Source organism: Cygnus olor, chromosome 14 (assembly GCF_009769625.2).
Source record: "Cygnus olor isolate bCygOlo1 chromosome 14, bCygOlo1.pri.v2, whole genome shotgun sequence".
NCBI lineage: Eukaryota > Metazoa > Chordata > Aves > Anseriformes > Anatidae > Cygnus > Cygnus olor.
Genome location: NC_049182.1, coordinates 5,048,874 through 5,071,176, shown reverse-complemented (window position 1 = coordinate 5,071,176; position 22,303 = coordinate 5,048,874). Strand labels below are relative to the sequence as shown.

Below are 22,303 nucleotides of genomic sequence, written 5' to 3'. Positions count from 1 at the left end.
GCAGAGCTGCTCCCTTGGAGCTGAGTTTGCCCATCTGGATGGCAGTTTGTTCCAGACGAAAAACCCGTGTGTGGGCAGGCATGGGCTTGAGGTCAGAATTAATGGCACAAAACTGATGCAGCCCCAGTCTCTGGGCAGAGCTACCCCTTCTACCCTGTGCATTGGTGCAAAACCCTTCTTAATCTGCAGGTATCACATTGGTGGTGCTGGTAAACAAAGTGGGAGAGTGACAGCATTGTGGGCTTGGGCTGTGAAGGAGGTCTTTGCTCAGATGGACTGTAGTCACTTGCCTTCATTTAAACAAACCAAACCAGGCTGATGGAAGGTGATGGCTGAGGTGCTAGACTGTGCAAGCAGAGTGGGCAGGACGTGGGCTCTTGGATGTGAGGTGCCCGCTTCCAGCCTGCGCTGTGTTACCACACAGGAATGCCCAGCCCCTTAGACACCGCCTGGGCTGACACACTGAGAGAGGTACAGATGTGGCTCCCCTCTGCCACCCTGGGCTAGGAGAATTCCCTAATCCTGCTTATCCGAGGTATTTACGCTCCTCATAGTGCCCGAGTGTCAGCAGGCATGGTACGGCCATGTTTCAGCTTTGAGTCATCGCAGAAAAGCAGTCTGATCTGGGGCCTGTAGTGACTAGAAATCGTAACCTTGAGTTGGCTGCTTGTCATCTGCGCGATGATTTTGTGGGCTTGATCCATTCTCCCCACATCCAAGCATGAAACGCCTGCGCATCTGGCTTGTGTTAGCGTGTCCTCATTGGCAATTGCTCTAAAGGCAAACGAAGCTGGGAAGAAGTGGAGCAGCTTACCTGGCCCACGGAGAGCACGGGTAGAGCGAGAGGTGAACGCTGCTCCTGTCATCCAGCAAGGACGTCCTCTGTGGCCGTCCAAATGTGGGGCTGTGCTCCAAAAGCCTTCCCCAGCACTTGCTGTAACCTTTCCTTTGTAAAACTGGGATGTCACATCCTCCCTTTCAACCCGTGGCCTGGTCATTTTGCTTTCTAGGGACACGTGCTTTAAGAAATAAGCAAATAAACGCTTCCCCTTAGCTTCACCGTGAGCCAAGAGCATCCTTGCGCTGACAGGTCTGTCAGCACCGGGGTCTGGGCGCGGGGTTCCTCTCCCGCACCCTGTGGGTGGAGGGAGGTGTGGGCAGGATCCGGCCCAAGGCAGTTACGGGGAGGAGGACGACGCGATCCCGTCAGGGAACAGCCCGCCCGTTACGCAGCGGCTCCTGGGGCTGAGCCGAGCCGAGCCGTGCCCCGGCCGCCTGCACCTGCCGGGCCGGGCCGGGCCGGGCTGGGCCCCCCCCGAGCCCCCCCCCCTCAGCCGGGCGCATCCCGGGCTCTGCGGGCAGGCGGCGCTCTGCGGCCGGGCTGCGCTGTGGGGCTCCGGGGCGGCGCGGCGAGCTCTGCTCTTCCTCCTCCTCCTCCTTCTCCTGCTTCTTCTCCTCCTCCTCCTCCTCCTCCTCCTCCTCCTCCTCCTCCTCCGCGGCGGCGGGCAGATGCGGCGGATCGCGGGGCGGCTCCGGCCCGCAGCGGGCTCCCGTCCCCCCGCCGCCCCCATGGACGGCAGCGGGGGCAGCAGCCGCGCGTAGCTGGGTGAGTGCCCCCGGCCCGTCCCGGGGTCCCTACGGCGGGGAGCCGCGTCCCTCCCCGCACTCCTCCTCCTCCTCTTCCTCCTCCTTTCCCCCTCCAGGTAAAACCCCACCCGGCTCTGCCCCTTGCTCTCCCCCCCCCTCCGGTCGCTGCGGGGCTGGGGCTCGGGGGGCGACCCCCGGCCCTTCTGCCCCCCACCCGGGGCCGGCTGGGCTCCCAGATCTCCGTTTCGGGCTCGGACTTCGCTGGTGTCAGTCTCAGAGTTATTTTCTTTCAGCTGAATTTAATTTAAACGGACTCCTCTGTTGTAAGAGAAGCTCGGGGAAAAATGTCAGTTTGTGGATTGTTTTCTTTCCCTTGGATCTAAAGACGTGTCTCTGTATAGCTGCTAATGATTTCTTCTCGTGAAATAATTTTGCGGTGTTTTATTTGCTCCTGGAATTTAGCAGCCCTCTGAGACAGACGGGTTTGGTGGAGGCTGAAATAATCAGCTCCGAGGCACAGGCAGTGCCCTTGGCCGTAACAGGTGCAGTGTGCATATTCTTATGAACAATGAAATGGTTTCAGCACGCAGGTTTATTTGTATGCTCTGCATTTCTGGGGCTCTGAAGAAATTGTCATGCTACGTTATGTCAAAGATGCGCTTACAGCATGAGCGTGTCCGTAGCACCTAATTAACGAGGCATGGGAGCAGCTGCACAGCCCCTGTCCGTGCCGGCCGTAATACCCGGGGTATCCCGGGGTGACACCAAAGAGCTCGGAGGGTTTGGGTGGCCTCTGTGAGGACCCACGGCGGCCCCTCAGCAATGCTCTGGCACAGCATGAAACACTGATGAGAGGGAAAGGGGAAGCGCGGAGGAGGAGCTGCTTGTGTCTGGATTGCATTCCTTGGACTTGATGGTCCTCGTGGTCCTTTGCTGCAGTTTCACTTATGTGCCACGGATGAAATTTCCTGGGCAGGTATTTCATGGTTCGAAAGATTGTTTTTGTTTTAGCAGCTTCACAGGCTCTTTGTTTGAGACAACAATCCAGAGTGACAACGTGTCGGTAATTACTTAATGGGAGTCGTTCTGGACTTAGGTCAGAGGGAAATGAGACTGGAAGTTAATTGCTGCTCCTAAGCCCATACAGCACGGAAGGTCAGTTCCAGCAAGCCTTCCCCGTGTCGGGCTCCTGCTGCGGGACAACCGCAGCCACTGGCACCTCCTGCCTGGCGGTGGCTCTGCCTGAACGATGCGATGCGCCTTGCCTCTGCTTTCGGGGATTCTTCAAGTCCTGCTTGCTTTGGTAGGGGTGGGAGGAGGAGGACTGCCTGCCTACGCAGGGAAGGACTGGGTAAAGGGTGAGGATGGGGAATGTGTTCATTTGTTACTCTCAAGCTCTTTCTAGATTGCAAGAAATGGTAGAGCAAAGGGTGAATCCAGGTTCTAGCCAGGGAGAGGTGCCTGGCTGTGAAGGTCTGTTAGAGTTGACCTCCTGGGCGATTCTAGCGGAGGCACAGAACAAAGCAGAGGCACTCTGACATCCCAGCGGTCTTAGCTTATTGTCAGAGATGCTCTGAGAGCGCACAGGCTTGTGGTTATGCCTTGCAACTCACCCCATCGTGAGAGAGAGTGCTTCTTCGGGAACATGCTGAGGAAGTCCCACTGGTGTTCTCTGGGGCATTTGGCCCTCTCCAGAGGGTTTTCCCAGTGGCAGGGTCTGCCAGCTCGTGCAAATGAGGTGCAGTGACTGTATTTGGTGGTGTTCTGTAGAACCTGCAAACCTTAGGACAGCAAAGGGTCTTGCAAAGGAGGAGAAACAAACCCGGTATTTCTGCTCCTGGGTTAACTTCCCTTGGACTACCTGCAGCCTCACGGAGCGATGTAATTCTGTCCCTTGTGGTTTTTGGTTTACGGCAGGTGGAGGTAGGAACACGCTGCTGTCTCCTCTGAAGCACAGTGTTTTGTACAGTTCTAGTTCAGCCAACCAAGGAAGATAATTACCTAGTTAACCCTTTGTAAGATGTGACTAATATGGCTCCCCCTGGTTTATGAAGTTAAAGCGGTGTGTACTGTTAGAATACAGCGCACTTCACAAAAATTCATTGGTTGAGGTGAAAACATTTCTGTTATAGCATCGAGTCAACTTTGCGTAATGATGTTCAGTTGGAAGGATTTAAAGTGTTATTTAATCAAGTTTGGGGACAATAATCTTAAAGGATTCTTTAAAAAAAGGCCTTTGAAATAATTAGGAACCTTATTTAGCATCTTGGGTGATGTAGACTGAGAGAGTGATCTGTCCTTTTCACGTTGCTGGTGAAGCGTGATGTTGCTGTGAGTAAGCTGGGTAATGTTTGCAGATCTGTTAGAGCAATCAGGCTCTGGATAGTGGTCCTTTAATTGCCTGAGGCTTTTCTTGCTATATATGCTTGTTGAGCAGAGTTTTGAAAATCATCTCTGGAAGCCAGCTATTTGTTTGTGCTCCTGACACCGATCGGGCCAGGGCGATGTCCGTGCTGTAGTTGTGGACGTGGCCTGAAGCACTTCTTGCTCTCTGGTGGCGCATGCGTGCGACCAGGTGGAGCTCAGCTCACCTGATGCCGTGGGTACCTTCTCTTGCTGTCCCGAGTTCACCTGTGCAAAAACAGTGCTGTGTCCTTGCTGAGTGACTTGAGGCACCTGTATAGGAGCCAAGGTGGGGCTGATACAAGAGGACGGACTTCTGGACACCCCAGTCAGCAGGTGTGGGACACCTGTAGCCCCAAGGAATTAGGCCAGGAGTTTGGCAGGAGGTAAAAATGAGTTAAAAGTTTTGGATACACTGATCTCTCTCATCTTAGCTGTGCTTAAAGTGAATAAGGCTTTCAAGGGGAAAGTAGGGGGTGTCCTAAAGCCTTTTGCGTAGTGTTTAAGTTCTCTCTAATGCAGAGTGTTAAGGAGATGATGCTGAAGGTGCTGCCGATGTCTGCTGCAAGGCTCGAGGTGCTTGTGAGGTCCTGGTGGCAGTGCCCGTCCAGTAAATAAAGGATTCAGTAGTAGGAAACTGGAAGTAGTAGGAAATTTAGGAGGAAGGAAGTAGTAGTAATCAGTAGTAGGAAATTTATAATCATAAGTTTAAATCTGTGTGATGAATTCTTTGGTAAACTTCATTTGTTGGTTGTTTTTTTCCTCCTTTCCTTGCTCAAGGACCCTTTTTGCCTGTGGATTAGTAGTTCAAATGCTCCGATGTGCTTCTTTCTAATAACATCACATTGGCTATTTAAGGAATGGTTTGTCTCAGCAAACTCACTTCAGGCGCTTATCCCACCTCTGGGTTTCTTCAGGGCTGCAGAAGCTGAGCAGGTGTGTAGCTGAGGCTGTTTCTCTGGTGGTCAAATGTTTACTCATGTCCTAAATATAACTTCTGGGAATTTGTGGTTGTTTTGGAGCTGGGGAACACTTTTCTCTTTTACCCTCTTTATAAATTCAGAGAATTTAAGCGTATGATTATCATTAAACATGTGAATATTCTCCCTGGGCTCATTTTTTGGATCAAAGGCAGGCTGCTCAGTATGTTGAGAAGATGGAGCCCACAACCACTAAATACAGGGAACGGATCTGCTGCTATACTTGTCTAAAAGCATAGATGATGTGAGTACTTCAGATTTATGTCTGCCCCCCCCAAAATCCCTCTGCTAACTGCTGTCTTGATGTTCGTCATCTACAAAGTGCTTGCAGGCATTAACGAACCTTCCTGCTTCTGCTGGGACACTTCATTATCCCCACTTCTCAGGCGGAGATGCTGAGAGGTTGGGGATCTGCTGAGACCGCTGGGTGTTAGGGACAAAGCTGGCATTGAACTTGCAGCTTTTAATACCCAGCCCTGTAAGACGGGGGCAGCAGCACAGCTCTCTGGCAGTGCTTGCTTAAACATTGCCAGCTTTCACATTATAAGAATGCTCCCCAAATTTCCATCCCACAGGCCTCTGAAGTTAACACAAAGACTTCTCATATCATCTAGTGGATCAGACTCCAATCCAAGATACAGTCTGTCTGCAGGAGTGAGCAATGGCCTGTCAAGGGAAAGAATGTCAAATACTTTTTTTATCTGTTCTGGCTCTCCGTCTTGCTGGATGTTGTAAGGAGAGCTGCAGTCTCAAGGCTCCTGTAACCTGAACGGTCACGGCTTAGACCAGGGGGGATTTTTCCATCATCTCTCCTGGAAGCGCAATGATTCTTGATTTCTTGCTGATTTAAAAATACTCAGAATGCCTCTACAGAGCAGAGAGCCTGAGTCTACGCATATAAATAGAGACACGCTAGGTGTGTATGCCTGTGAGCTGGCAAATGAATCAGATTCCCAATCTGAAGTTTGCTTAGTGTCACTTCTGGCTCTTTATTTTTCTCTGTGGTTTTGTTTTGCGTTATTTCCCTAAGTTCAAAGAATTTCTCAAAGGCGAACGGGCGAATGTCAAACGCGGAGGAATGTGCTTTGTGCTGATGTTGCTCGGCGCTGCATGTACGTCGCGGTGTGAAGGTGAGAGGCTGGGCGCCTGCCTCCGCTGCTGCTCTGCCCTTTGTCAAGAAATCCCCCCTGGCATGGGGGATGCCGGGATGCTGGGAAGCTGCGGTGGCTGGGCAGGCCCCCGTGGGATTCGATAACCGTGACAAAGGCAAACCTCTTTATGTTCTGAAGTTTTCCTTTGGGAAATGCGATTCATGAAAATACAACGTTTTGAAACTGAATCGCCTAGGAAGTAGCATGTGAGGCAAGTGACAAATCTGAAACAATTCCTAAATTTCCTGCAGGACAGACATGTTGTGTACCTGCGCATCCGAACCCGCAGGAGGGAGACCCAAGCCCTAATTGGGAATTTACTACTGCTCCATGCGTTGTGAGTGAGCCACAGCCATCCTGAGCGCTCACATGTGTATAATGGCGTCCTTCCTTCTTACCTTTTATTCTTCACAGGAAATCTGTGTTCTTCTGAACTAATGCTCCTTTCCTAAATGACCCAATCAGCCTTCATCGCTGCTGGTCAGATCAGAAACTTCATTACCTAATAGCAGAGCTGTTCTTCCTTTTTGCCCCTGCTACAGCTAAGCTCATGGCATTTATGGACAGACTTGTTAGTCATTAATATTCTTTGTACTCTTCATCTTTGGCTTCAGAAAAGAAGGCCTTTCATCTTTTGCCTTGCTTTGTTTTTCAGAAGAGGCCAATTTTGACTGGAGGAAAAAAGAAACCAAAAAACATTTCTCTGTAGCTTTCTTATAAGCTTCCAAGCAGTCTCCCCTGCTGACTTTGTACTTTCACAGTAGACAAACATTGACTTTGTTTCCTCAGCTTGACACAAAATATAGCTGACTTTTTTTTCCTGGTTTAATTTTTTGGTTATATATCAGTAGCTTGACAGGACAGGATTAATTAGCAGCTCTGGTGTATTTCACTGAAATTCTCATTTTTACCGCAATTTTTCCATCAGGCATATTGCACATGAAGTCCAGTTGTAAAGAGAACATAAGTGTGTGTCCGAACTTGGAAATATTGTGAAGTGTTGCCTGGTTTGGAGCCTAGATGATTGTTGGGATGGCTATGTGTGTTCTTGTTGGTTTCATTAAGAGATTTCAAAATGCTGATGCCTAGGGATGTGTTTTAGCTCTGCATACCTGGGGTGAACTGTGTGTGGACAAGTGCAATAATAAAGCGTATCCCTTAGTTGGGAAAGGCTTTCTTTTCATCACTAAATGCTCTCCTGTTGTAAGTGGTCAAATCTGGGGTCTTGCTAATCAGTAGTGCCAGCCAAAAGGAGGGTGCAGAGGCACAGCGCTTAGCTTCGGATCAGCATGAAATCTCACAGCTCAGTTCTGGCAAGAAGGACCAAAAACAAAAACAACTTCTCGCCCGGGCTGTGTGTTTTGGCTTTGGCATAAAAATCACTTGAGGTTTGTTAAATGCTTTTTTGACTGTACCAGTGGTTCATATCCATTCTGCTCAGGTTCCCTCGCTACTAGCTCTGATGCAGCGCATATGAGCACGATCATTAAGTGTGATTATCACATTTCTGACCTATTTAAAAGTCTCTGGCTGTGAAATTCCAAAGATTCTAATTTAAGCTATAAAAAAAGATTATTAATGTGCTGTCGTTTACACATTTTGTGGCTCATTTCCTGAGCGATTTTGAACACGTATAGTCTGTTCGAAGGCGTGTGTATAAACATCGTATAGCGTGCAGGGTCTGGTCACCCGGGCTTGGGGCTCGTGTTCCAGGGAATTTACTGTCCACAAATCAGAGCAGATAGAAGAAAAAGCCACGAGTACAAGAAGCTGCAACTTTCTGCATGGGTGCAGACAAAAGGCCTGATGCTTTCGGTGGGCTGGAGCTCAGGAGAGGAATGAGGATTATGCAGGGATGTAGAAATCGGGCACGAGAGCAGACTTTAGGCAGACATCGCTGTGCAACCCCTTGCTCTGCCACGTGGACTGGAGAAGGTGCCCTCTGAAAGCATCGGGGCTCTGTGGCAGTCCCTGGACTGCTGCCAGGACACTTCTGCTGTACCGAAGCTGGAACACAGGCAGGATGCTGTGAGTACCCAGTGGGTCTGGGAAAAACAAAGATGACTGTTGAGGTCTTCTGATCTCTTCTGTCACTCCATTCAAGTCTGTTGTCTTACTCAGGGGACTGAAGCTCTGCAGAGCTTCTTTATCTGCATGTGGAGAAAGGAGTCTGAGGTTACAATTACATGGGTCACTGATGATGTGGCTGTTAGGGTGACACAGTATGAAATAATTCACCAAGGCTGCAGACAGAGCTGCAAACAATGGACCCAGTAGAACCCCTTGGGTTTGGGGTATGAAGCCTTAAAATGTGTAGGCTATCCACTAATTGATTGTGTTTTTTACTTGGGTGGCTTCTTCCTGTTTCCCATCCTGCTGTCTAACAGCTGGAGCTGCTGCAAGTCCAGTGGTTTTGAGTTGGAGATGTTTGCGGGTCTCTGACACAATGCCCCCACTGTCACAGTCATCACTGACACTGTGGGATCCTGTGCCTTTTTCCAGAGGGTCGGGGTAAGCTCCAATACCTATTAGCAGAAAAAGACCAAAGTGAAAGACGGATGAAGTAGTTAATTTTGCTTATTGACTTATTCTTTTGGGTCATGACATATTGCCACAAAGACCTGGTTTGACAGAATCAGGTAATTTTGTGCTGGAGTGTTTTGTTTTTATTGCTTTGGTTGGAGGCTTGGTTGTTGTTGGTGGTGGTGTTTTGTTTGCTTGTTTTAAGTCCTTTTAATTATGGCTACTGCACCTATCATGTCCAATGTAACGAAGTCAGGAAGCAAGCGAAGTTTGGAAGATGACAGTTTAGAACGCTCTTGATTTTGCCCTCTTCAAAATATATTTTCATGACAAATTGGTAAGTATGCTAAGCCTGTAACCTTGAGGATACTTTAAAATAAGCTGAATAATCTGGGACGTGTGGCCTGTTCTTCAGCAGTCAGGGACAGTATCTGAGCTTGGGCATTTGCAAATTAAGGACAGGGCTGCTCGCTGTTTAGGGATGAGATTTTTTTTTCTTCCTGCCCTTTAGAGTAGTTGGCTCTTTGGTCCTACGTGAGCTGTCGGATAGGGATGGCTGGCTCTGTGGGATGAGCAGTGACTTCATGCGAATTTGGGATGCGTGCTGGAAGTAGGGTCTGGAGTAGAGCAAGGTGAGATGTGACCCTTCTGTTCAGGCCATAAGGGAGGACTTGGGCATAGCTTGCTGTGCCAAGACCTGGAGGAGAGGTTCTGATCCTTTCGGTTCACATGGAGGTTGCCAGCATGAACCTCACACTAATTGTGCACGTCAGGGATGGGATTTGTGCTTTTGTTCACAGCATGTGCCTCTGTTAAACAGCGCTTCAGGTGTTCGGTGTGTATTGTTTTAAACCATCCGCAATAAAAACTCTGTAAAGGCAGAGTCGCTGCAGGTTGTTACTCAGATGCTAGAGGTGACTTGGATCCTGTGGATCCCTCTCTTTGGCTCAGATGAGAAGGTGGTCAGGAGGCTAGCTACGCCCTGGTAGAAGACACCATCACATGGTGTGCAGGGTTGTAAGAGTGTCAGCTTGTCGTTTGCAGTCTTATTTCTTAATGTGGTGTAGTAAATGATAAATGTACACAAACACCTACGGAGCATTTCATTCATAAGCTGCCAGGCTGCGGTGCGCGTGTTGAAATGCTGTTTTGGGGGTTGTTTGTGTTTTCTAGGATAACTTCATTAACTGGTACTAGACGTTTCTCAAATCCACGCAGAGCACATGGGGAGCATGCATCTCTTAGTGATCCTGCTCGTAAAAAGCGCTTGGGCTTTTTTTCATTCCATAAAAGACCTTTTGTGCAACAAAGCCTTTTGTTCTTTATGGCATAGCTATTAGCTGTTACTAGGTCATGTCAGGAAGGTCATTATTTACAAATTGGTGTGCTGTGGGACTTGGCAACGTATGCTACAGCATCATATAGGCTAACAGAAGTATTTGAGGAAAATGTGCGAGCGGGCTGTATAAACAGGGATGGCTACGATAAAGTCCCTCTCTTGGAATTACTCTTGTGCCTTTCTCTTCTGGGGTACAGCAACGTTAACAGCTGTGCAGTTTGTGTATTAAAGCCGGTATCTTCCAAAGTGGAACCACAAATGACAGCAGTATTATGATTAAAGGGCAGTCAGTACTGATGGTTAGCCCGACATAAAATACAAATCTGGCTGCGGTTAGGAGAATGTGCCCATCTAATAAGCAGCTTAACTTGGTGTATTACTGTGAAATAGAAAGAAGCATGAAATATGTGATGTGAATAGTAGGCTGGATTTCCTTGTCACTTCATATTTATGTTCCTGGAGCTGCCCTGGCTTCACCCGGGTTGCTTCTGAATAATCACCCGGGTTGCTTCTGAATAATGCCCAACTGAATGAGAGGTGGATTTCTACTTCTTAACACTTTAATTTTTTTAATTGAATACATCAGTGTAGTTGAAATTCTGTTGTAGCCCTAGATTTGGAGTTTTCGTATCAGATAAAATGCACTCAGTAAAAAGTATTTGGTCCAAAAAATTATATAATTTTTTTCTGATCCTGATTTTTTTTTTTCCCCTGGTCAGGAAAAAAATTCCTAATATTTTTCCCAAGTGCTACAACTTCATATACATCTCCATTAAAGAAAATAGGACTCAGTCCTTTCTGGTTAATGGGAGTTGGATTGGACCATTAAAGTCCAATTTCGGCAGGGATATTAGCAGATACTAAGGCTTGATCCACAGCATTTTGCTGTCAATAAATGAGCAATCGCTATCTACACAGCAGCGGGTCTAGTAGGGAGCTGAGTTTCTAAGAGATTGAAAGTACTTGTCTCGAGTATTGCTTCTTTAAGTTTTTTGAAAATCAGTTAAAGTGAGATAAATCCAGTGACTTGTTCGTGTCCGCTGGAGTTGGTAGAGTTTTTTTCCCACTGAGAACAGATCGTGGTCTTCTGTGCCTGGTGGGTGAAGTCAGGAGCTTTTCCACAGGGACTATAAATAGCCCGGTGAATGTTTGTATTCTGAAGGAGGTGTTCAAACAGCCACTCAAATCCTACTTCCAAACTACTTTAAATCACTTCCTAATGGCTTCTGTTACAGATAGACAGGCTTTACTTTTTGCAGAGTTAGGCGCCTGAATTTATTTCAAGGTGGTCGTGTCTCTCTCTCCTACCCTCCTGGCATAATTCTTCTCCTTTACGAGCCACGTACAAATATCTCAGTGGTTCCTTGCAAAAAGAACAGCCCGGTGCGCAAGGCTGTGCGTGTGGCCGTTTGGGTAAGCAGCACAAGAAATCGGAGGCTCTGTCTTGAACACCTTCTATTTTGATGCTTTGACAAGGCCCATTTAAAACTCTTCTGGCAAGTGATGTTTGCGAGCACGTGCGGGGAGGAATGTGGAGCGTTTGAAATGGTCGGGACTGGGAAGACGCACGACAACTGCCTTGTGTAAGATGATCGGTGTTCTGAGGAACAAATGGGGCATTGAGATGACAAATGGGGCAGTGGAGCTGCAGCCGGGCTGTGAGGGCTGTGGCGGTACTGCTGAGCGGCCGGATGGCAGCTTCGGCAGCGCTAAGAAAAATAAAAATGGATTTGCTCTCAGCACATGGAAGGACTTTGTCTGTTGATCGATACAAACTATTTCATGTTAGGTTTGAGTTTTCTTATAAATTAATTCTATAATTCCCATTGATTTAATTAATCAGGTTCCAGGGTCTTGATTTGCACAATTTTCTAGCGCTCATTTTATAACTGGAAGTTTTTTTGGCAAATAAATGGCCTCTGTTCTTACTTGCTGGGTGGGGTGTCTGGTGATAATTAGTACATTTATCAAGGCGTCCTTCCCTGCTAGAGACAGGCTGTTATCCACTTCTGGTAGATGGAAACAGAGGGACGGGGAGATTGTGGGACTCATCTAAAGGCTGCTTTTGGGATGTAGCAGAGGACAGGAGTTAAGAGCTGGCTCCCGAAAACCATCCTGGTCCCCGAGTCTTGGACTGCTCTTCCTTAGGGCGATCTTGTGCCCCTTCAAGCTTCCTCTGTAGCTTGAAGACAACTCTTAGTCCTCTGTTGGAGAAGATTGAGGAACTCAGCAAGTATGTGAGTGTAAATGGTTCTCCAGCATCTGAATGAAGAGCACAGTTGGGAAGCTGGTGTTGGTTCCCCTCAAGGTGCGGTTTGTGTGCAGCCTGGGGACCCGGGGAGCTCGCACTGATCTCGTTTGGAAAGTGCATCTGGGCTGAAAGCAGGAGCAGCCAGGGCCTCCCGGAGGGATGGGGAGGGGATCTAAAATCTGTAAGAAAGCAGCGAATACTACTGTTACAGATCGAATCTTGCTCTTAAGCTGTCTCCCAGGGGAAAGGTGTTTGGGAGAGCATCACTTGGGTCTTTCAAGTGGCCTTGGCCAATTTCCCCGAGATGATTTATTGCTGAAAAGGGGAATGAGTTTGCCCAATTTCTTTCCCAATTACTTCAGATAATTCCTGGCTTCTACAGCGCCAGAGCCACGAAAGCTGACGCTGCACCTGCCTGGCTGATTCAGTGGGAAAACGCCCCCTGCCCGAGCTCAGCGCCAAAGCCCCGGTCAGCAGAGCCACGCTGGGACGGGCTGCAGCGATTGTCCAGCAGCACACATGGAACTGCAGGTGGGCTCTTCCCTTTCTGCACCTGCAGAGTGAACGTCATGGGTCCAAGGCACGGGTCAGCCTGAAGTTCCCCGTACTCGTGACAGCAGGGAGTGCGGCTGAGGTGCTCTTTTACCAATGGGCCAGCTCTAGAAAAGCCAAGAACCATCAGCTTTTACCTTGGCTTATCTCCCTGCTGTGAAAAAGCACTATTGGATTCACAGAGACTTTACTCGGGTCTTTCTTGTAAGTGCTTAAAATATTGAAAAGTTTGTTCCTAGCAGAGCAGAAGAGGGCTGAATTCAGTACTGGTGGTGGAAGAGATCTTTTTTTGCAAAGACGTGTGCTAACGTGAAATATCTGTAGAAATGCAAACAGGCTTTTGTCTGAAATGCTAAAAAGTAGAATACCAGAAAACACATAAGAAAAGAAGAAGAAAAATAACTTGGTGAAGAATCACCTTGGCATGGCCTTCGGAGGTTGTCGCTGTCAGCGAGCAAGGTGCAAGTGCAAAGACTTGAGGTTTTGGTATCCGACCTGCTTGGGCTGGGAGTGTTGTAGTGATGTCCTGCCACTGGCTTGGTGGGGAATGGTGCTGGTTTCTTGGCTTCCCACCTCATGTGCTAATAACCACGGCGCTTTGATTAGGTTTGGTTTCTTTCGCTGGAGTCTGAGCATGCGTTGGCCTTCCTCAGTAGTTAAAGGAGGAATTAATGCTGCATTCTACTTAATTGTTCGTCAACAGCTAAAATCATGACAAAACCACTCTACTCCAATTAGTAAAACAGCAATTAAGAAGACTTAATTAGACAGACATCTGAAATCTTACTGCTTCCTTGGCCTGGGAATGCTTTAGCAGATCGCTGTGTGCAGCTGACTCTGCTTAGCCTCAGCCCTGCGCTAATGAGCAGAATCACTCATTTCCTCATTTAGAAATATTTGACCTTAAGATATGAAAGTATATTGGGGAGGTGATTTCTAAATCATGGAAACCTGTGTTTCAAGACTCAGTCAATATATAGATTTAATTTATATGCATCTCTAGCTCATTCATATTGCTGCTAATTACTGTGTGAAGTAACTAGTTTAGCAAGACCAGCTTAAAAGATGAATGACAGTAAAACCTTTTGAAGATAATTTTTTTATTATGACAAGGCTGGAGAAATTCGTACCCCTCAGTTAATTTGCAAACTCACCTAACCTCCCTAACTGTTGTTTTTTTTTTCTTCTAAAAACAAAGATGCTGTCAGCACAAGTCACCATTTCACCAAAAGGGTCGTTTACCTTTCATAAAAAATAATAAAGAGCTGCATAAATATTCTCTGTATGCTGCTGCTGGATTGTATTAGTGAAATATGTCAGTGTTTGTGGCATGTGCAGCCCCGCGTTTTATGACACCACTTGAAAAATGCGAGACATTCGTATGAGTTATTTGGAACATGGTGACAGGCGTATGACATAGCTGTGTTATAAAGAGCATTTCCAGGCATACAGTGAAGAGAGGAAACACCTTCGTGACCAAGCCTTGCCAGTGCTGGAGGAGCCTGGGTGGTACTGAAAGGTGTCTGCGGGGCTCTGCGGTTTGCTGGATTTGTTTTCCAGCATGACCTGTGCCTCTGCCGGGACTGTGTGCTTAGCCATCTGCTTGGTCCCTGTTATGGAGATCTTTTTGTATGGCTTCCAGAGGCTTGGAAGCAGGGTTTTTTTGACAGCTTTTGTAGTACTGGGGCTCTACCGTACTTAGCTATTTCCATCCATGGTTTGGGTGCGCTTCTCAGGTTATCTGCATGTTGCCAAGGTGCTGAGCTCAGTAGTAGAAATGTAGACACAAGAATCTAAGAAAGGTTGGCTTTGACCTCTTAAGAAACCTAGGATTTTCACCTGGAGGTGTTTGCTAGAGCAGGGTGAGGTTACCCCAACCTCCCTTGCCTCTGGAGCTGCCTCCCTGTGCGTCTCCCATCCGATGTAACAATGGGGACGGCAGATAGTAAAGAGCAAGGAAGAAGCAGCTTCTGCCTGCATCTCTTTATGATTATACCAAGTCCTTATGCCTTCGGTGTGTTATCTCCTTAAAATCTATGTACCTGACAAGTTTGCTTTAGTACAGTTGAATGTATTGCGATCTTGAGTTGCAATACAAAAGGGCCCACTTACAAGCCTGCTGCAGAGCTGCCTGGGAGGATTTGGAGTAAATGTCCCACGGGGCAATGGCCCATTTCAATCCTCCCCTTTCGCGTAGCTCTTTTTCAAAGAGGAGTTGCTGTATGCAAATTTGAGGTGCAACCTTTTGTGTCTCCAGCATTTTCTATTTGAATCGCTCAGAAAGTGGCTGCAGTTTCCTGGCTTTGGACTCTGGCTCTGAACGCCCCCAGCAGAGGGCTGGGATATTGATGGATCGCGCAGTGTCTCTAGGTACAGCCTTCACCAAACAGCGGGTGATGGCATTGACAAAACCCACAGGCAGATGATTTGTACTGCAGACAGCAGCGCAAAGTGGGGGGCTCCTTTGGTTAATGAATATCGAACTTCCCCTGTCTAACAGCAAGTTGTATCCTGCTCTGCAAATGAGCATCTTCGTGAGAGGCTGGGCTGCAGACGGGGGGACTGCTGGTGAATCCATTAATTCCTGTCTGGGTGATTGTTCTCCAAACGGGGCTCTGCTGGTCACCCAACAGTTGGTGCCATGCTGTATGATTATTTCTTTTAGTTTCTCAGTTCTTAATATTCTTCTGAAAGCTAAGGGTCTTTACTCAGTGCTGGATGCTTTTCTGTGGCTGCTCACGTGGCATTTTGTACATGACAATATCCCGCTTTGGAAAGAATTGGTGTAATAAATTTGTGCACGCAGCAGTCCTTAAATTCAGCTCTATTTGTGGCACGAGTTCCAAAGGGCACATATGTCTCAGGAACATTGTGACTGTTGCATGAAATGGTAATTTTAATGCATGGAAGATCAGCTTCTGATTTATTTTTATTAGTGCAGATGAAAATTACTATGATGTTTCAAGTAGAGCGTAAAATAAATATCTCTAATCTCATTCCATGAGGAATGTTAACTTCCAATTTTGTATTCCTTCTCTTTCCCAAACCGCTATAAAATGCTTGGTATGTGACTTCAGTGTCTATTCTGTCGTGTTTATGTAGGAAGGTTTCTGTCCTTCTTTTTTCATTCTCATCTGGGAAAATTATCTTCATTTCTGTAGTGGTTTATGCAACATGAAAGATCCAGTTCCTTTGATCAGGGGAAAAAGTCTCATTTTTGACCAGAGCACAGAAATGAGCATTTATCCCAGTGGACAAAGGCATGTTAGGAAATGCAGGACACTGCAGGTGACTTCAATTCAAAGACCACTAAAGCTGAAAAATCAAAGATTTGCTAGCAGCAAGAATACCCAGACAGCCATGGCTCGTGGGAAGGACTGTTTCTACTCCTATCTTCATTTTACCGCCCACCGGTGAAGACCAATACGGTCCTGAAGACTCCAACATTCAAGTAAGGTTGACTGTAAACTGAGGTTCTGGGGCACATCCAGGGACTTGAGCCTCCACTTTGTCTCCCCAGCAATTTTGGTGCAAGCTGAGGGCAGGATAAGCCCTCTGTGGACTTCCAGCCCTGTCCTGGCTGAGCAGTTTCATCTGCTGCCCGTGTCCATGCCTTGGGGCAGCTGACAGCACGAAACCAGGCCTGGAAATGGGAAGTGGTGCTGCCATTTCAGGGGTGGCACGTCTTGGGAGATCGAAGTAAGGTGCATCCCAGCTAATCTGCTCTTCTGTTGTCGTTCTGTTCTGCTTGGTCTGTTGATGTGCAAAGTCTGCGTTAACCGCTAGCGCTGGCCATGCCAAACAGGCCGCTGAGGATGGGGTGAGAATTCTCGTAGCGTGGCTCAGTGGCACTGCTCTGAGCTAACAAAACAAATGTGGGTAAGTGGAGTTGTGAATAAGTCATCCTGAATGTTTTCACCCCTGGATAGGTTAGCAAAAAGCACACTTATAACAAAGCCCAGACTCAGTGGGAAGATTAAAACGTGTTTCTGTGACATGGTGCTGTGTCTCTCTGCTGTGTAGAGATTGTCCAACGCTCTTAAAACGGTTCTAAGTGGCATTTCAGGAGGGTTAATTGGTAACCGAACTGGGGGGCAACTTGGGGGAAATAGTAAAATTTTGGAAAGAATCTTAAAGGGTTCAAGTATCCCTTAATTAACAGAGACTCGTATGTAGGTATGTGCGGGCATGTGTGTAATTGTCAATGCAAAGCCTTTGAGTTGGAAATCACTGGTACAGAAACACAGTTAAGATTTAGAATGGATTTAGTTCAAACAGCCATAGGGAAAAGCCAGGGTATTAAAGCAGCAAGAAGATGTACTGCAAGGCATTCACTTCTGTGTCAATATATTGATTGTACTGAAGATGGAGCGTGTGCATACTTGGGTGTTCTGGTAGGAAAAGAGAATTTGTTTGGGAGAACGGGCAAAATCATGGGAAGCGCAGTAAAAAAATAATATTAATGCTATTTTCTGAAGGTCTCAGGAAGGTTATTGTGAATTTTGCTTTGTGTTCTGGTAAATTGGAGACTGTCCTTTGTGTGGGAACAGCCAAGCATGGTCTAAAAGAGAGCAGAGCAGTGTGGTCTAAGATGCCGCAGGTATAAGGGAAGCAAAGTCATGAATTGAAAATATTTATAATGGCAAGGAATTTACTTTGCTAAAATGACACTTCTGCTGTGAATAATTTACCGTAATGAAAGTCAAGCGTTTGGCATCCCAGTGAGTTGACACTGGCTGTTTGCAGCGAGAGAGCTCAGAGAGATGTTCCTGAGCAGATAAGGTTGGTGCTTATTATTCTAGGGAATAACCTGAATAGTATTTCTGTGTTGGTCGCTCACAGAGTCTGCTAAGGACTATTAGACGTTGGCCTTGGGGGCTGGACACCCAGAGTATGTGATGATGTCCGTGTCTCTCCCAAATGGCTTTCCCACCTAGGAGCCCACCAGGGGAATCGCTCAGCGAGCATCGTTCCCTCCGGGCTGGGAGCCTTGCACGTATAAAGCATTTTGGAGGCAGGTTTCTGAAAGAAGCCTGGGGGAGGTGGCTTTGGGGGTGCTACAGGCTGATCTGGGAAGGGTCATCATGAGCCACGCTGGTCTTAGGACTGGTCTCTTCCGTCAGTTTGGTAGTGCCACCCCTGCCATCTCTCGGAGGGGTTAGGGTGTCAGGCACTGGGGGACTATGACGAAAAGCTGCTGTGTCTGCTTGCTGCGTCCTGCCTGCCCCCTGCAATGCAGCACAGCGCCCAAATGCTTAAGTAACTCTAGGCAAACCAGCACACGCTGGAGTTCACTGCTTAAATACAAGTACGCTGTGGTCCCAGGGTGCTGAGGCTGAGAGATGTGGTGTCTGCGTGGCCTAGTGCAGGACCCAGAGCAATCATGGCTTGATTCTGCAGCGCATGGGTGTGCCCTGAGGGTCTTATTCCCAGGAGGCAGCTCAGCCCTGTCTGCTGAGCTTTTGTATAAACCAGCAGGCCCAGCTGACGTGTGTTCTTTGGCGTTTAGGAGCTTCATCTTTGTACCGATTCCTTTAGGAGATGTTAGTGTATTTAAGGGTTGCTTGGTCGCTGCTTGCAACGACACTGCCTGTGTTCCTGGGTGAAGGTGTTCTTGGAGTACTTATGTTAGTGCGAACCCCCCAGTGGGCAGTCTTTCACTTCAGAATAATAGTTTTTTTCCACTTTAGCATAATGTTCTTTGTGAGGGTAAATCTGTAGTTTGTTGTGCAGGAAATGCACTCATTTACCACATCTCCTTAACTAACTGGCACCTATTTAAGGAAACTGTCTCCTCTCTTGCAGTATTTAAAACGTCGTTCATTGTGAAAAGTAGCTCTTTAGTTTTAGAACTGATTTTGATTTTACAAGTGATCCCTTCTGGATCAAGTGATTTTTCTGTTACTTCTTGTTATGGAAAAAAGGACTTCAGCTTCAGGAACTGCAGTTTAAGCTGCGAAGAATCGTGTGGCAGCTCTGTGCTTGCTGCCAGGGAGCCGTTACCGTGCTCAGGACAGTACGTCTCTGCTGTTTGACGTAATATTCTACGTGATGAAAAACTAAAGTAGCCTTTTTTCTTCCACGTGTAGCCCCCACCGCTTCTGGGCGGCACAGGATTAATCTTCTGGCTGCCAATCCGCAGAGCTTTTGCCCAAACCAGAGACACCCAGCAGCGCCTGCACTGCACCAACTGTATCAGCCAAAACCCGTCGCCTTTCCTCGGTGGGCTGTAAAAAAAACCGCGCAGACGTTTTTCCTCTGCTGCCTCATCTTTGCTCCTTGCCTCGCTTCACTTTGTCATTTCCAGGTCACTTCCCTTGCCTTTGTCAGCATGTTTAGCGCTGCTCCGCGTAGGCGCTGCCCCCAGGAGCACCGTCATGCATACTAAACGCACGTCTGGGACCCGGGCTGAAGCGGCCCGTCCACTTGGGAGCATGCTGTAGCCGTAGGGGAGAACAAATGAGCCACGGAGCTCCTGGAGGTCGGCTCTCTGCAGCCACACAGACACCTCCTGCTGTCCTCCTGTGCTCCTGTGGCCCTCGCACAGGTGGGCTCAGCCCCTCCGCGTCCCCTGCTGCTCTGACTTGGCCTCGGCGGTGTCGGAGCCGGCCTATTTTCGTAACGTAATTATTCACGCTGAGCGTAATCAGTGAGCCACAGAGCAATCTACCAGTGGTTCCAATCAGTGGAATTACTCGGATGGAGCAGAGTGAGTTCCTTTTTCTGAAAATGATGTTGTCGTTCACACAGAAATGAATTCAAGGAAGCCCTGTTCATTATGCAGCATGTGCATAAAGATACTCCTAGTACCGAGCCCCTACGTTACCCCCAGTGTAAACGGGCCACGTGCCTCTGACACCTAACAGTGACTGTACCCTGGGTAGGAGAGTCTTGGTGCCTCTTTCACTTGTGTTCTTCCCTCCAAATTACAGCAGTACATGGAGGATTTCAGGAAGGAAGGAGGGATTTGCTATGAAAAGTGGCACTCTTCTGTGCTTGGTGGGACTTGGGCCAAGCTTACAGCTGTACGGAGCAGAGGCCAAATGGGCGCCCTTGCTTTGCGTGTGCCGTGGCACAGCTGTGCGAAAGCTTCACGCAGACTGCCAGCCACGTGCTGGGATTTTTATGTGCACGTCTCTGCATGCACTGGTTATGTGTTATTCTGCAAACCTGCCTCTGTCTGTTGGCTAGCCCGAAATACACAAGTTTGTTCCCTCCCCAACATGTGCTGGATGCCGCTTGCTCACCAAGAGCGTGGCTTGAAGGTTTTACCCTAACTGTGAGCTGACGCCGAAAGGGACAGTCTCTTTCCCCTTTTGCAGTTGTGCATTTTCTCCCTCTCCCTTGCCTAAGGTTCGCAGGTTGTGTGGCCAACGGGAGCTGGCTCGCTGGGCTTGTCCCCTGGGCAACATTCAATTTTGATAGGGGGCAAAGGAGTCCTCGGAGGGTTTTTTCTCCCCTTGCTGTGCTAATTTTCTGCTAGATCAGCAGACTGAGCAGACTCACCCCTCTGGTCTTCCAGTTGCTGTCTAAATTGCAAGGGAAGCAACAGGCAGCGTGGGAGAGCAGGATCTCTCCTTCACGCTGCGCATGGTCGCACCAGATTATGTTTAACATCAAGCTGCTGTCTTACCTGCTTACCTTGGATGTGTCTGCAGATGGAAATGGCTGAGCATTTATATGGCTGGTGTTGGGTTCAGAGTTTTAAAATGTAGCCACAAATAGCTGCTTGGCCTTAAAAAGCTAAAATTCTGTGTGCATGAAGTCATTAATTTATTGTCAGACTCGTGCTGATCGGGGTAAGTGAGAATCAGATGATGGGATCCAAATACTTCCATGCGTTCGGAGACCTCATTTCCCCAGCCTTAGATTGTGTCCAAATGTTGGTGGTGATCCTTTCCAGAATGCCTGGTCCCAAGGGGTAGCTCCCTGCCTATCCTTGGGCACTCAGCTCAAGTCCCGGAGTTTAGCTCCTGTCCCTGGGCATCCTGAGCTGTCATGCAGACGTAAGGGAAGCTGAAGCTGAAAGTACACTGGATTGCCAAAGCGCTCTGCGTTCTGTGTGTCTGAAATCCAGCTGGGGAGGAGGATTTGTTCTACTTCATCTCACTGTTATTTTAAGGTTTTGTTTTTTAGGGTTGAAGGGTTTTTCTTGCTTTATCTTTAATCCTCACAATAGCTGCTAATACAATATAGAAAGCCTAGGCTAAGACAGACTAGAAAGAAAACAGAAAGAAGACTTAGTTCAGAAGAACTAAAAGGATATTTGAAAGCTGTTCAGTTGGGTCCAGTTCTTCAACTTGGTTCAAATCCCTGACTGGGGTTTCCAAAATACATACGAGAAGGCCAAGGTGCACAAACAAGTGATGTCTCTGAGACATGACTATGTCTTGGAGCGTGTCTCCGAGCTTGCCTTTGTCTCTGTAAGAATAAGCGCGGTAACAGCGTGGTATTTGTTGGCAAAACACAACTTCCTCATGGCAGCCCTTCTGCAGACTTTAGGCACTGGATCAGCAAAACACGGAATCACGTGAGCAACCCCATCTCTGTTGGATGGGGCATCTATATGTTTACTTAATTTTGAGCACAAGTAGCCTTATTGGCTGGTGCATGTTGAAGCACACATTTAAATGATTTACTGACCTCGGGCCAACATGCAGATGTGAATATTAAAATGAAAATGTAGGCATCCAACCCAGACTGAAGTTGAAATACTTCTTTTTCAAAGCAGTCTTGGGGATTTCAACAAACATCTTCCATTAAGATTAATGGAAGATACATGTCTTAATTCCTGCAGACTGCTTTGAAAACATCAATCAAGTGTTATGGTACAAAGCCTTAAATGCTTGATGGCTTTGTGCTGCAGTCTGCGTTCTCAGCTCTGTGGGCCTTATGACATCTCCTGGTCACTGTTGCACGTCAGGACAGTAATTGCCCTTATTGCGCTGTGCTGCCAGTCCCTGCAATTTTATCTTGTTTCTTGACACTTAGTTTTATCCTAAGATCACAGTTCCTAGTCCTGGATCACAGCGGTACAGCCAGTTTCCATTATTATTTCTGTTTACTGCTTGTTGTGGGGAGAGATGGACGTTTATAACATTTACATTCATGAAAGAAGGACTTGAAACACTCGACAGCATTAACCGTAAGTGCTCGGAATTGCCGAGGGAATATAAAATTCATAGACTTTGTGTGTGTGGTTTTAAATCTCGAGGTTTTAAGAACAGTCTCCTGATCAGCTGGAAGCCTGTTTGGGTTGCTGTGGAGCACCCAGTGCCGTCAGCCCGGCACAAGCAGCCTTCCAGCCTCCCGCACGTGCATGAACTGTATGTGGGTGCTGGGACACTGGGGCAGTCCTGCTGTCTTTTAGCATGTACCACAGTTAAACTACTCTACGCTATTTACAATTATTACCTCCTTGCTTTTCTTGATGCTGTACCATCTCTTGAGTGGTGCTGCAGGGATCCCAGAGAGGTAGCAAGCGTAATTTCCATGTGCTATCTGCAGAAATGCTGGT

The 22,303-nt window shown here is 47.7% G+C and overlaps 1 protein-coding gene across 3 annotated transcripts in view; it reads left to right on the top strand.

Annotated features, from left to right (window-relative positions):
- The window catches only part of RASGEF1C (RasGEF domain family member 1C), a 128,258-nt gene that overhangs the window by 49,816 nt on the left and 56,139 nt on the right, over positions 1 to 22,303 (top strand). Inside the window, exon 1 of one of the 3 annotated variants that reach the window (XM_040573384.1) lies at positions 1,446 to 1,606. The exons of the other annotated variants lie outside the window; for them this stretch is intronic. The gene's annotated coding sequence lies outside the window, so the exon portion shown is untranslated. Of the gene's footprint in view, positions 1 to 1,445; positions 1,607 to 22,303 lie in introns of those variants that run through there. 3 annotated transcript variants of the gene reach the window in all.